This window comes from Vigna angularis, chromosome 5 (assembly GCF_016808095.1).
Source record: "Vigna angularis cultivar LongXiaoDou No.4 chromosome 5, ASM1680809v1, whole genome shotgun sequence".
Classification (NCBI taxonomy): Eukaryota; Viridiplantae; Streptophyta; class Magnoliopsida; order Fabales; family Fabaceae; genus Vigna; species Vigna angularis.
In genome coordinates, this window is record NC_068974.1 from 23,004,565 (window position 1) to 23,016,623 (window position 12,059).

General features: G+C 33.2%; 1 long non-coding RNA gene across 3 annotated transcripts; it reads right to left on the minus strand.

Moving 5' to 3' along the window:
* Positions 1–4,546: 4,546 nt before the first annotated feature.
* LOC108340691 (uncharacterized) lies at positions 4,547–11,170 on the minus strand. 3 transcript variants are annotated; one of them, XR_008248890.1, is made up of 4 exons: positions 10,445–11,170; positions 10,124–10,359; positions 7,860–8,046; positions 4,547–6,908 (listed from the first exon to the last, which is right to left on the minus strand). It is a non-coding gene; the product is annotated as an uncharacterized LOC108340691 (long non-coding RNA). The 3 variants fall into 3 exon arrangements; XR_008248889.1 differs by having other exon boundaries at positions 4,547–4,749; positions 10,445–11,169; XR_001833247.2 differs by lacking the exon at positions 4,547–6,908 and having other exon boundaries at positions 6,915–8,046; positions 10,445–11,167.
* Between the last annotated feature and the right edge of the window lie 889 nt (positions 11,171–12,059).

The following is a 12,059-nucleotide window of genomic DNA, read 5'->3' on the forward strand; positions in this document are numbered from 1 at the left end:
GGAAAGGTTCTCTCCCCTCATTTTCATTTTTCACCTTTAGGTTTTGGAGCTTTGGTTCGTTTTCTAGCCCTCCCCCCTTTAGGGGTTTAGGTTCTCTCTTTCCCTTTCTTTGTAATGAATCATTTACGTTTCCAAGTGCAAATTTATTTTCTTTTCTTGCTTCCATTTACGTTTCCAATTTTCATTTTTCATGCAATTTTATTTTGCCCAATTCATATGCGTTTTGATTTCATTTACATTTTCGATTTGTTTTGCTGCTGCTGTTACATTTATGAGCTTTAATTCCATTTCATTTTGCTATTTTAATCTTGCTTTAATGGTAGCTTAAGTGTGCTTGGTTGGTCATTAACAAAATTGCATCGTTTCCTTGAGATTTCTGAGTTGGAATTGTGATTTTGCTGCTCTGATTTGGCTCAACATTCAATCTGTTTTGTGCTTGCGATTGGTTATACGCTTAGTTGCCTAATTGGTGTTTAATCTCTGCTTAGTTGATTGGACTGTATGGTGCAGAATTGATTGAATTTGTGCATTGCATTCACTTAGTTTGCAATTATGAAAGCATGATTATTCTTCGCTTAGTTAGCTAGCTTGTATTGGATTAGGGGTTAAAGTAGTGTTTAATTGTTGTTAGTTTGTGATTTGAAGCATTATAATTGAGCTAGCGGCCAATTGTTTTGAATTAGTGTTTAAATTTGAGTTTTAATTTGAATCATTTCCATTCACAAAATTGTCAAAAAACACCCCCCACCAAGTGTTCGATCTAATGACTGAACCAATATTTGGTCCTTGAGAGACGACCTAGGAGTCACTTCCTAGTATTATACTGCACTTAATTGCATATTAAATACTCATGGTTTTCCACCTAAAAAGCTCATAGGATTTGTCCAATTCCGGCTCCGTGAGTAAAACACTATTCACGCACTATTCACATTGTTGCGCTCATCGCAACCATTGGAAGCATCGCATTTTCTTGTGAAAAGCGTGTCAAACAGTACCCACTTCTCCAATTATTGTCTCAAAACAAACCAAAACACAAGACACACACACACACACAAAACAGAACAGCACACACACAACACAAACATAACACATACTAACACTAAACGAAGAACCTAAGACCGAACCGTTGGTCCCTAGCAATGGCACTAAATTTGATCGAGGTTGTACCCGAGTCAAATTAATAAGCAATTAAATGCAATATACAGGAGAATTGACCCCTAGGTCGTCTCTCAAGGACTAATTATTGGTTCAGACATTAGATCAAACAATTGGTGGGGGGTTTTGAAGGTGTGTATGTGAATGAAAATGAATTAAATTAAAACTCGAATTCAACACATATTCAAAACAGGTTGGTGTTTACATCAATTGCTATGCTTCCAATTACAGATTAACACAATTAAACACTACTCTCACCCCAATTCAAATACGAATTAACCAACTAAGCGAATGTTAATTCGGTCTTCAAAAACGTGAATTAAGCAAACACATTGCGCGAATTCAATCAAATATGCACCCACGGTCCAATTAACTAAGCGAAAATCAAACATCAATTAGGCAACTATGTGTATACCCAATTGCAAACACAAACTGAATTGACCTCATGCAAAGCAAGAACAATCTCATCAATACAATCCAGAAATCTCAAAGATGCAAAGCAATATCCATAATCACCAACCCAAACAAATCCACTCTTCCATTAAAACGAAATTAAAGAACTCATTGCAGCAAACGAAATTCATCTTAAAAACGCAAGTGCAAACGCAAATGAAAATGAGATTGGAAAGGAAAATTGCAATGTGAGAATGAAAGGGAAATTAAAGGTGCAGAGTCAAAATGACAAAGAAAAGAAAACATGCATTATTGGAATTGAAAGTGCATCAAATTGTAAGTGAAAAACCTAAAACCCCAAATTGGGGGAATTCTCCCTTGTTGTCCAAAGTGCACAAAAACGTAAAATGAGAGAGTGAGGGAGTGTTTTGGGGTTTGCTCCCTTTTTGCACACAAACCTAGGTCAAGCCACTAATGGGCCTCTCCAAAAATGACCCAAAACGATCCAATAAGTCAAATCTGTCCAAAAACTACCTAAAACCGAAATTACACTTGAATTAAATCTAAAACGCCTATGTGGACAATGGTTGTTGACGTTATTTCGCTGTTGAAGTCCCAAAATAATATTCCAAACAATTCTCTGCAATTAATAATGTAAATAATTAGTCTTAGATACTTCAAATTAATTAAAATAAGAATTATTGGCCAAATTAAGCCTAAATATCAAGACTGAGGAAATATTGGACAATTAAGCATAATTCCCTAATCAAATGTAGTACAAAAAGGTAAGTGAATAGTATAAAATATTGACTCATCAGTAGCTAACAAAAAGGTGTTAAAGGAAAACAAGCAAAAGGATTCAAGGGATTTATTTGCTCTTCAACAAGCAGTTGATGACATAATCTTTCCAAGATTAATAGGTGCCATAAGTGCAAAAAGAGCTTGGAACACAATACAATAGGAGTTTCAAGGAAGTGATAAGATACACAATATTAAACTGTATTATCTAAAACAAGAGTTTGAATTAATAAGACTTAAAGAATCTGACACCATCAAAGACTACCATTCTAGAATAAATGAAATAATTAGTCAGATGAGAGCCTTTGGGGAAAATATTTTTGAAAAAAAAATTGTTGAGAAAATTTTAATTTCTATTTCCCAAAAATATGATGCAATCGCAATCATAATTGAACAAACAAAATATTTGGCTACATTGCTAGTAATACAACATATGAGATCTTTTGAAGCTCATGAATAAGGATTAAAAAGACATGAAAGAGACTCGATCCAAAAATTATTTCAATCAAAATTAAAATTACGGTCTCAAAATAAAGAATAAGAAGGAAATATAGGTAGAAGAGAAATTTATAGAAATAAAGAAATTTCTAGAAGCTTCTCTATGATCCATCAAGGAAAATATCCTCTTTGTGACATTGTAAAAAGATAAGTCACTTGGAAAAACATTGTTGGCATCATAGAAAACCTCAATGTCAGTACTGCAAGAAATTTGGACATATGAAGAAAACTTGTCAAACAAAAAGCATCAAGCAAACTTTGTTGAAGAACATAATCAGGAATAATTTTATTATGCTAATCAAGAACCTTTTAGTTGAAAAGAAATTTGATACTTAGATAGTGGATGCAATAATCACATGGCTAAAGATCAAAACATCTTCAAAGATATTGATAAATCTGTCAATGTCAAAGTTCGATTGGGAAATCACCAGTACAAAAACAACTTTTTAAGTCTCCAAATTTAAATTTGTTCATAAAAAAAAGACTTAAAAAATGTGCAGTAACAATTTTGTAAAAAAAAGAAATTATTTAAGTTTGTTTATTTCTCAAAAGACTTAAATTGATGTTTTTAGATCTATTGATTCTCCTACAGACTTAAATGTTTTTAAGTTTGCTAATTTTCCAAAGCTTTAAATCTTAAAAGAAAATATTTGGGTAGAACACTAAACATTGTCTAGACCCGTTATCTTCTTTCTTTGTCGTTCTCCCTATCGGAAACGTCTCACCTTCAAGTGTCTCTCACCTTAGAGCCTCTCAAACCCTTATCAAAACTCTTGTTGAGGCTTAACGGAACCCAAACCCTCATCGAATGTTTAATACCAAGCATTGTCTCTCATCTTTAGCCCTAGTCTGAAACCCAAAACATCCCTTATGAACCTTCTTTATGGAGCCCCATCTTGAATCCTCATTGTGGAACAATCATCATTAAGAATCTCAAGTTCTTCCGTCAAGAGCAAAAAGAAAAGGGTAACCCTTTATTCCTTTATCTTAGTTTTCTCTTTATTGATTGCATAGCCCTTTATGTTTCGGTTTTTTGTAAAAATTTCTTTAGGGGGTTTCTCTTGATTTTTTAAGCTAAAAGAAAGTGAAGTCTTCCTCATCATTGTTGAATGTTGCTTGGAATGAAGTAAAGCACACTGAAAGGTGAAAGCGTTGACAAGGTGTGTTTGGGAAGAAAGCTATGATAATATATTATAGTGTAGCTTTATTCTTGATATGATTCTTAAGTCTTGGAAGAACTATGGACGTTTTGCAAAACAAAAGCAGTGAAGTATTAAACTATAATAATCATTCTAATTTTCTTGATCCATAGATAATACTTATTTAACGAATTGTGTGGTGCTAGTTTCTCTTAATTAAAAAAAAAAAAGCAATTGGGGGAATGAAGAAGTTGTAATGAATTGAAGAAATTGTAGTGATGTTTCTATTCAATAGATAGTGAACTCAAAAATTAGAACAACATGAAAGGTACCATTGTTGCCACTTTACTTTAAGTAAGGGTAAAAAGTAAAAGAGAAGCCATGTCACATTTATTATATGTCAAAGAATTGTGAACAATTGTCCATATATTATCATACATGCGTTATATAAATGCAATATTATTATATGAATCATTGTGTTTTGTTTTTGGTCTATGAAGATGTAACACCCCTTCTTTGGGTGTCATGCAAAATATTTTTTTTTTGAAATGTACACTCGTTAAGGAAAATAACTTCTGATACGATTATTGAATCTAGTAAAAATTAAAACCTTACAATCATAAAGTTTATTTAGAAATAAAACTGAAAGTAAGTTTAGAATACAACTCATGGGCAATATTTTGCCTAATACAGTCTGAAATCCCAACAATTTCCCAACGCACTCCTACTTCATCCGCTCTCGTATAAAAACACGAGTTATACGATCCTGCAAGAACACAAGCACAAACACAAAGACAAACAAGTAGGTGAACTGAGTCATCAACACAAGATGAATCTAGTAAAAATTAAAACCTTACAATCATAAAGTTTATTTAGAAATAAAAATGAAAGTAAGTTTAGAATACAACTCATGGGCAATATTATTCATAATATAGTTTGAAATCCTAACAGTTTCCCAACGCACTCCTTACTTTAAACAACTCCTACTTCATCTGCTCCTGTATAACAACACGAGTTATACGATTCTTGCAAGAAAACAAACACAAACACAAAGACAAACAAGTAGGTGAACTAAATCATCAACACAAGATGAATATCAAATAATCAAACTCACCCATACTACTCATACAACAGTACAAGTTCATCCATCTCCATGTTACTCATAAGATCATTATCTCTCTATTTCTCTACTTAAGTACTCTCTACCTATTCCAATCTTATGATCTCTTCCTTGCATTACCCTCGTTTTGATAATTCTCGAACTATTATGTACTTCTCTCATAACTATTAGTTTCACATCTCACTCTTTCTTCTTGAGACTAGGTGGTTCGGGTCAACCAAATATTCTTCCCCACTATCTCACACAGGCAAGAAAGTGCCAAACTCGAGTCATTGCTCTCCCACTACCTCACATAGGTGAAGAATAGAAATCTCTTTCCCACTGCCTCACATAACTAGGAACACACATTCTGCCAACATGCAGAAACAATCATAATAATAGCAATTGCTTGCATCCAAACTTAATTTTTCATTAATACATCCCATATCTAACGTCATTATAACTTCAAGTCAATAATCCAACCACGGGTACTAAACACCATCCATTCTTAGCCAATACATACCATTCATAACCTAAGAACATGTACTAGATCATTTCCAAACATAAAAACTTCATCTAGAAGCAAGTATAATCGATTATTTGTGATGCTAATCGATTATCTTAGCATAATAATCAATTATGGATGATGATAATCTATTATTATTGCATCATAATCGATTAACATATCATATCATTGATTATTTCATCATATTTTGACCAAAAATGATTTCCAACACTACATAAGTCATAAAACTCTATGGTTTTTGAAAATCACCTTCTTCAAACATTTTGAAACCAAGTTCTATTTCATAAAAATGTTCAAAACATTTTTATCACAAATCTTTTTATCACAAATCACATCATCATGATCATTTAAAAATCAACAACGTCAAGTTTATGCAATACACTTTACTCTAACTCTACTCTTCGAGCATATACCTAACATCACCATGTTAAATTCCTTATTAATTTCATCCAACATTATTTTCATAACACACTTGTCATTCCAAAATCACCACAACTTAGATTCAACATAGATTCAACATATTCTCGGTCATCCAATAATAATCTCATACTTAGTCTCATTATTAACTCCATACTCATATCACACCAAACTCTAAACTTAGAAAAACAAAGCGAGGAGTAATTTCCATTAGTCATCTCTTACCAACTAGGAAATCATCTTTCTCATATGATCATCCATCCAAAATATTTGATGTTTGCACATAGTGAAAGACTTGGCCAAATAAAAAATTTCCAGATTTCAATCCATCTTAAATCCTCACACCACTTACCAAATCATACATACGAAAATCCATCATAAATATCAACTCATGATTATTAATAAATCCATAACTACAACTCATCATCATGTCAATCACATCAAAATCACAGATTCATCATAATATAGAGCAAACTTTCACCAATCAAAGCATATACACATTTTGCATTAAAACAAGAACGTAGTTTGGCTCCCCTACAACCTTACCTTCAAACTTCTTTTATATTCAGAATTCTCAACCCAATATTTGATTATCTCCCTTATCATATTGATAATAGCATATCCATAGGTTCAAATAGAAAACCAAAAAGCAAGGATAACTCCAACATGCTCATCATGTGCTCAAAACCATTCCTCCAATTCATACAAATCCTTCACAAGGTAAAAGACATGGATTAACTCTCCTACCTCTTGAGACCTCCTATGCAAGTCTTGAAACCTCCTCCACGAATCTGGGAAACACCTTTCTCCAAGGACCTCTAGAAAACTCTCTCATAGACCCCTCTCTTCTTTGTAACTCAACACTTAACTCAAATGGTGAAGTCTACAATCAATTACTTGATATCTTAATGAGAAACTTAAATGATAAAATCCTACCTAAATTGTATAAAACACTAAAATCACCTTGCTATTTAGAACATACATTAAATGTCATTAAATACTCAACGTTTTAAAACAACAAAAGTGAGAAGAGAAAAGACATATATGTTGCATGCATATCTACTCTACTTTGTGCAAATTGCCTATTACACGCATCTACCTACTCCCTCTTATATAAATCAGAAGTAGATGTTAGGCATAAAGAAGACATTCATAGAATGTTCTCTCCATCGAAAATCGTGCCAGAAAAATCTTACTACCTACTTTTATCAAAGTACTGAAAAAACAAGTTTGTTCTGATAAGTTGACTTTAACCAACGGTCGTTTATACGACAAGATTGAGAAGACTCAAGGATCAAGGAAAAAGATCTGTCTAACGAATATCATTTCAAAAAGCCTTTAAATAAAAGATAATTCAAAAAGAGAATAAAGAGAATAACATATAAAAAGAAAGAGCATAAGCAAACATCGTTGAGAGGAAAGCTCATGAACTCAAAAAAGAATATCTGAGAAGAGAAAAAGCTCAAGATTAGAAACACACTCAAGCTTCATTGATATATAATCTTACTATTGTAAGAAGAGAGAAGAGAGAAAACACTTAATGAGTCTATTAGATTGATTTGTGTTTAACATATATAATCTCTATGATGTCATATTGTACTTGATGATCACTAGTGGCTAGTGATTCAATTATAGTACTAGATTCCTTAACACTCTTCATCATCATTGCACCTCTTCTTAATGCGTCCAACAACATTCTGGTTTGTCGCCTTAATCCACTGTAAAACATATTAAGTTGAGCTACTTCATCAAATTCACCTCCTCTGTTAAGTGTAGTCTCCAAGTAATTTTCTTTGATTGTTACATGCAACCATTTTTGATTAGCTAAATTTACCTCAAAATCAATCTCTGGTTCTACGACTTCAGGTTGCGGCTCTAGCGGTGACTTGAGAATTTTTCTCTGTTTTCTGCTCTTGTTATTGTGTCTTCTTAGTGTTGTTTCTACCTTTGGATTGTACAACAAAACCAAATTTTCTCCTTTTCTTTGCATACATAACAACTAAGACAGTAGTGGGCAACACCTACAACATAAGATTTATGCATACTCAATGGTGGAATCAATAGTAACCAATAAAATAATAAAATGAATGAAAAATAAAATGTCTTAGTTCTTTTTACAGTAAAACACAAATTTATAATGATCAATTTGATCTCAAACAAATATTTCTTGAATCAAATCCTCGACAATGATGCCAAAAACTTGTTACATTCCTGACTAACAACATCAGAAGTTTGTCAATAGGTATATTGGGCTGATTGTAGTAAAAAAGTATCATATCCACATGAATTTGGCAGAAATAACAATGTTATGAATAGTTTGATCTAATATGAAACTGTTTTTGTTTAAAAAGTATGAGTATGGAGGTCAAGAGTATTGTCACTTTAATTTAGAAATCGATTTAAAACCGTGTTGGAGTCTGATTTCACAGATCCCTTCTCCTTTGTCTTAGATATTCCTTCAATTCTGCATCTTCCAATGATCATGTCTTGGAAGTGCGTTTTATGGTACTCTTAGCCCATCCCGGTACCAAGAGACTAGTCTTCTGCCTACTATTCAGTATGAAATATGTCAGTGACTACGTACGGCTCTCTTGCATTACGAATAAGAATATGTTCCAACTGCACATCCCTAGCCTATTTCATCCAGAAACATACAGTAAAACTGATTGGACACAACTTAAGAATAGATTCCGTTTAATCTTAAGCCAGTTAAACATGATAAGTGATAGTTCATCCCACAATAAGGCACAAATCAGTTAACCACTTTAAATCAAATGAAAATTACATAATGAAAGTGTCATGAAATACAAGAGAGTTTGAATCTACGATATCATGTTCCAACACAATGAAGATTTAGCTCCCCATGAATATGGGAAGAATTACAACCAAGGAGGAGGAAAACATCTCCTAATCCTCTAATAATGTGTCTATGAATTAGAAGGATTATGTGTGAGAGACTCACTAAAGTCTCTCACTAAAATCACCTTAAGAAAGCTAAGATCGAAGTCTTTTCTCTCTCTAGCTCTCTCTTGCTTCACCTCTCTTTAAATCTGTCTAGAATGTTCTATTTATAGACTCTCGCGTCACGACCCAGGCGGTGGCTAACTGCTCAGGCGCTTAGGTTTCCTCCCTTGGTGGATTTCCTCCATGGCTTAAGGAAACCTTCATGGATGAGTTTGCCGTAACAAGGCATATTCTTCTAAAATGGTTGAATTTCTTCTTCTTTTCTTCAATTTATAGATTTAACTCCTTGGATTCATGTATTTATGCAAAACTAGTAAAATCACTACCATAAAAATGTCAATAGAAAACACTTCTTTTGCTATAGACAACTCTTTTTAGGCGCTATCTATTTGAGCGTTGTCTATTCACATACAAACATTTTGGAAAAAGCTTTGTTTATTAATGATTGTCAGTGGACAATGCTTATTTTAAAAAGCTTTGTCCATTGATAACCAACAATAAACAATATTTTTTTAAATAAGCGTTATCTATTGACAACCATCAATAGACAACACTTATTATTGGTTTGAATTTTTTTTAATAATTTATTTAATTTTTCAATAGACAACACTTTTTAAATAAGTATATACAGTCTATTTGTCTAATTTATTTTAAATCATTTATTTAATTTTTAATAGGCAACGCTTAAGCACTCTGTATTGGTTTGAATACTTTTTTTAATATTTTATTTAATTAGTTATTAATTATTTAATAATTTATTTATTTTAAATAAATATTCTTTAAAAGATGGTTTGAAGGATTTTCTTCAGTAAGCCGCATAGATAGATTATATGGAAGCCTGAATGAACTGAGTTCAGACAGATATCTAATCTCACAGGAACTCAGACAAAATGCCTAGAAGGTAACTAATTAGGACAACCCAACCCCGTGTAATAAAGTTCCCACTATGAGCAGGATCCAGAAAAGTTGTGACTGATTGTCAATAATAACATCTAAGGGAGATCAAGATCTAGTACTAGTATTTTGTTCCACCAGCCTTAAGCAACACAAAGAACAAAAGGGGGAAAATAACGAAATTCATTCAGTAGCAACTTAATCGCAAAGGGAAAGATTAATTTGAAGCATGACACAAACCTAGGTACTGGCAAAGGAGGTAGGTCCTTCCATTTTCTAGTTTCAGAGTCGAGCATAAACGTACGAGCAGTGGAACCTCTACAATGCGGGCCATACTGTCCAGTGACGACATAAATGTATCTACCATCGGTCACCATTCCCAAATGCGAGTGCGCCATCTCTTTCGGCATGTCGAATCTCCTTCTCCAAGTATTATCATTAAAATTGTACACATCAACACGAGAATGCACCTGAAACTAAACAAAGAGACGAATCGTAATCATTAGAATAGTAACAAAGATAGTAGTTGAGATTAAAAGGGAAAGGAGAGTAGTCAGTTACATAAACGATGTTGGTGTAACCGGGGAAGATGATAGGAGATCGCGAAGTTAAATGGCGGCTCCGTCAAGGCGAGGAATGGGACACAGAGCCATCTTCTCCCAGTGGAGGTTGGGCGCATCCAAATCGGCATAAGCGGCGACGAGGAACCTTCCAGAAGCCTCCGACCATGTTTCTTGTGATTTTCGCTTAAATCTGATAGACAAGCATAAAGAAGTTCGTAAAGCACTACCACTTCTCTTGGATAGCTGAGCATCATTACCACTTTGATGGCTTGGTCTGCGGAAGAGAGGATTTAGGGATTGCAAGCACCGAATCGAACCCTAAACCCCAACCAGGTTGCGATTTGCTGTGCCTCTCTCCACGATTTCATCCTATCCTTCAAACTAGTATGTACTATGTTTAGTATGGATTGCTTATATTCTTACCCCATGCTTCACGATGACGGTAGAACTCCTCTTTGGTGACTTCATCACCACAAATGATGAACGGGGAAAAGAGAATTTACGGATGGGGATAAATGACGGTGAAGAACTTGAATAACAGTGATGAACTTGGAACGAGAGTGAAGAACGTTCAATGACAGTTACGAACTTGGAACGAGAGTGAAGAAGACTCACATAAAAATTAGGGCTTGCCCGTGAAAAGACTTCGACCTTTAGAAAAAAGTGGGACTGAAATTGTAGTGGGACTCCCACACTCAGATTTAAAAAGATATTATGACAGCTTTCTATTATCAAAATTTTTCAATCTCTCATGTATTATAACATGTGTCCATAACTCTTTCATAATAATTTTAAACTTATTTACAAGTTTCTCAGTACATTTCATATTTCATATTGTGCTGATATTTATAACTTCGTCACAATACGTTTTAAAATTATTTATAAGTTTATCATAGTTACATATTATTACTGATTCTCATAATTACGTTATAATATATCTTAATTTTATTATAATTATGCTACTAGTCAACATAGATGATTTTCATCCGTTAATAAGTCATAAAATGTTAGTTAATAAGTCATAAAATGTTAGTTTTTCACGACTTCTTAATCATTTATCCCTTAGTTCTTAAAGTGTCCTATGTTAATCCATACTGTAAAAGCATTAAGCTAGTCAAATATTAAATCTTAATATTATTACATACATGTCAATGCAAGACACCGAAGTATAATGTGCCAATTAAATATGTGTAAAATGAAGAAGTAATATGACCAAAACAATTCCAAGATTGTAAATTGTCTGATGAAAATCAAATTGCAATTGTATGGTTGCACGAAACTGCATAAAAAATATGGAAAAGTCAAAAGTGATAGAGGAAATGTGCTATATTCAGAGGACATTGCTAATGTAAAACAATTTTTTGTCACTTCCATCTAATTTCCTCCAAAACATTGTTACGCAGTTCAATCTTTTGCTTTTTTCAGGCTGGAACAATGACAGAGTTCCTGAATTGGAGATCAATTTTTTAAACAAAGACAATGCAAACAAACTAACTGAGAATTTCTCATAAAGAAAATTATAAATTTTATAATAATATAAATTACAATTTTTTTCAAAATAACTCCTAGGGCATAGGGAAATATATTCTGAAAAAGAGAAAGAAGTTGGCTTT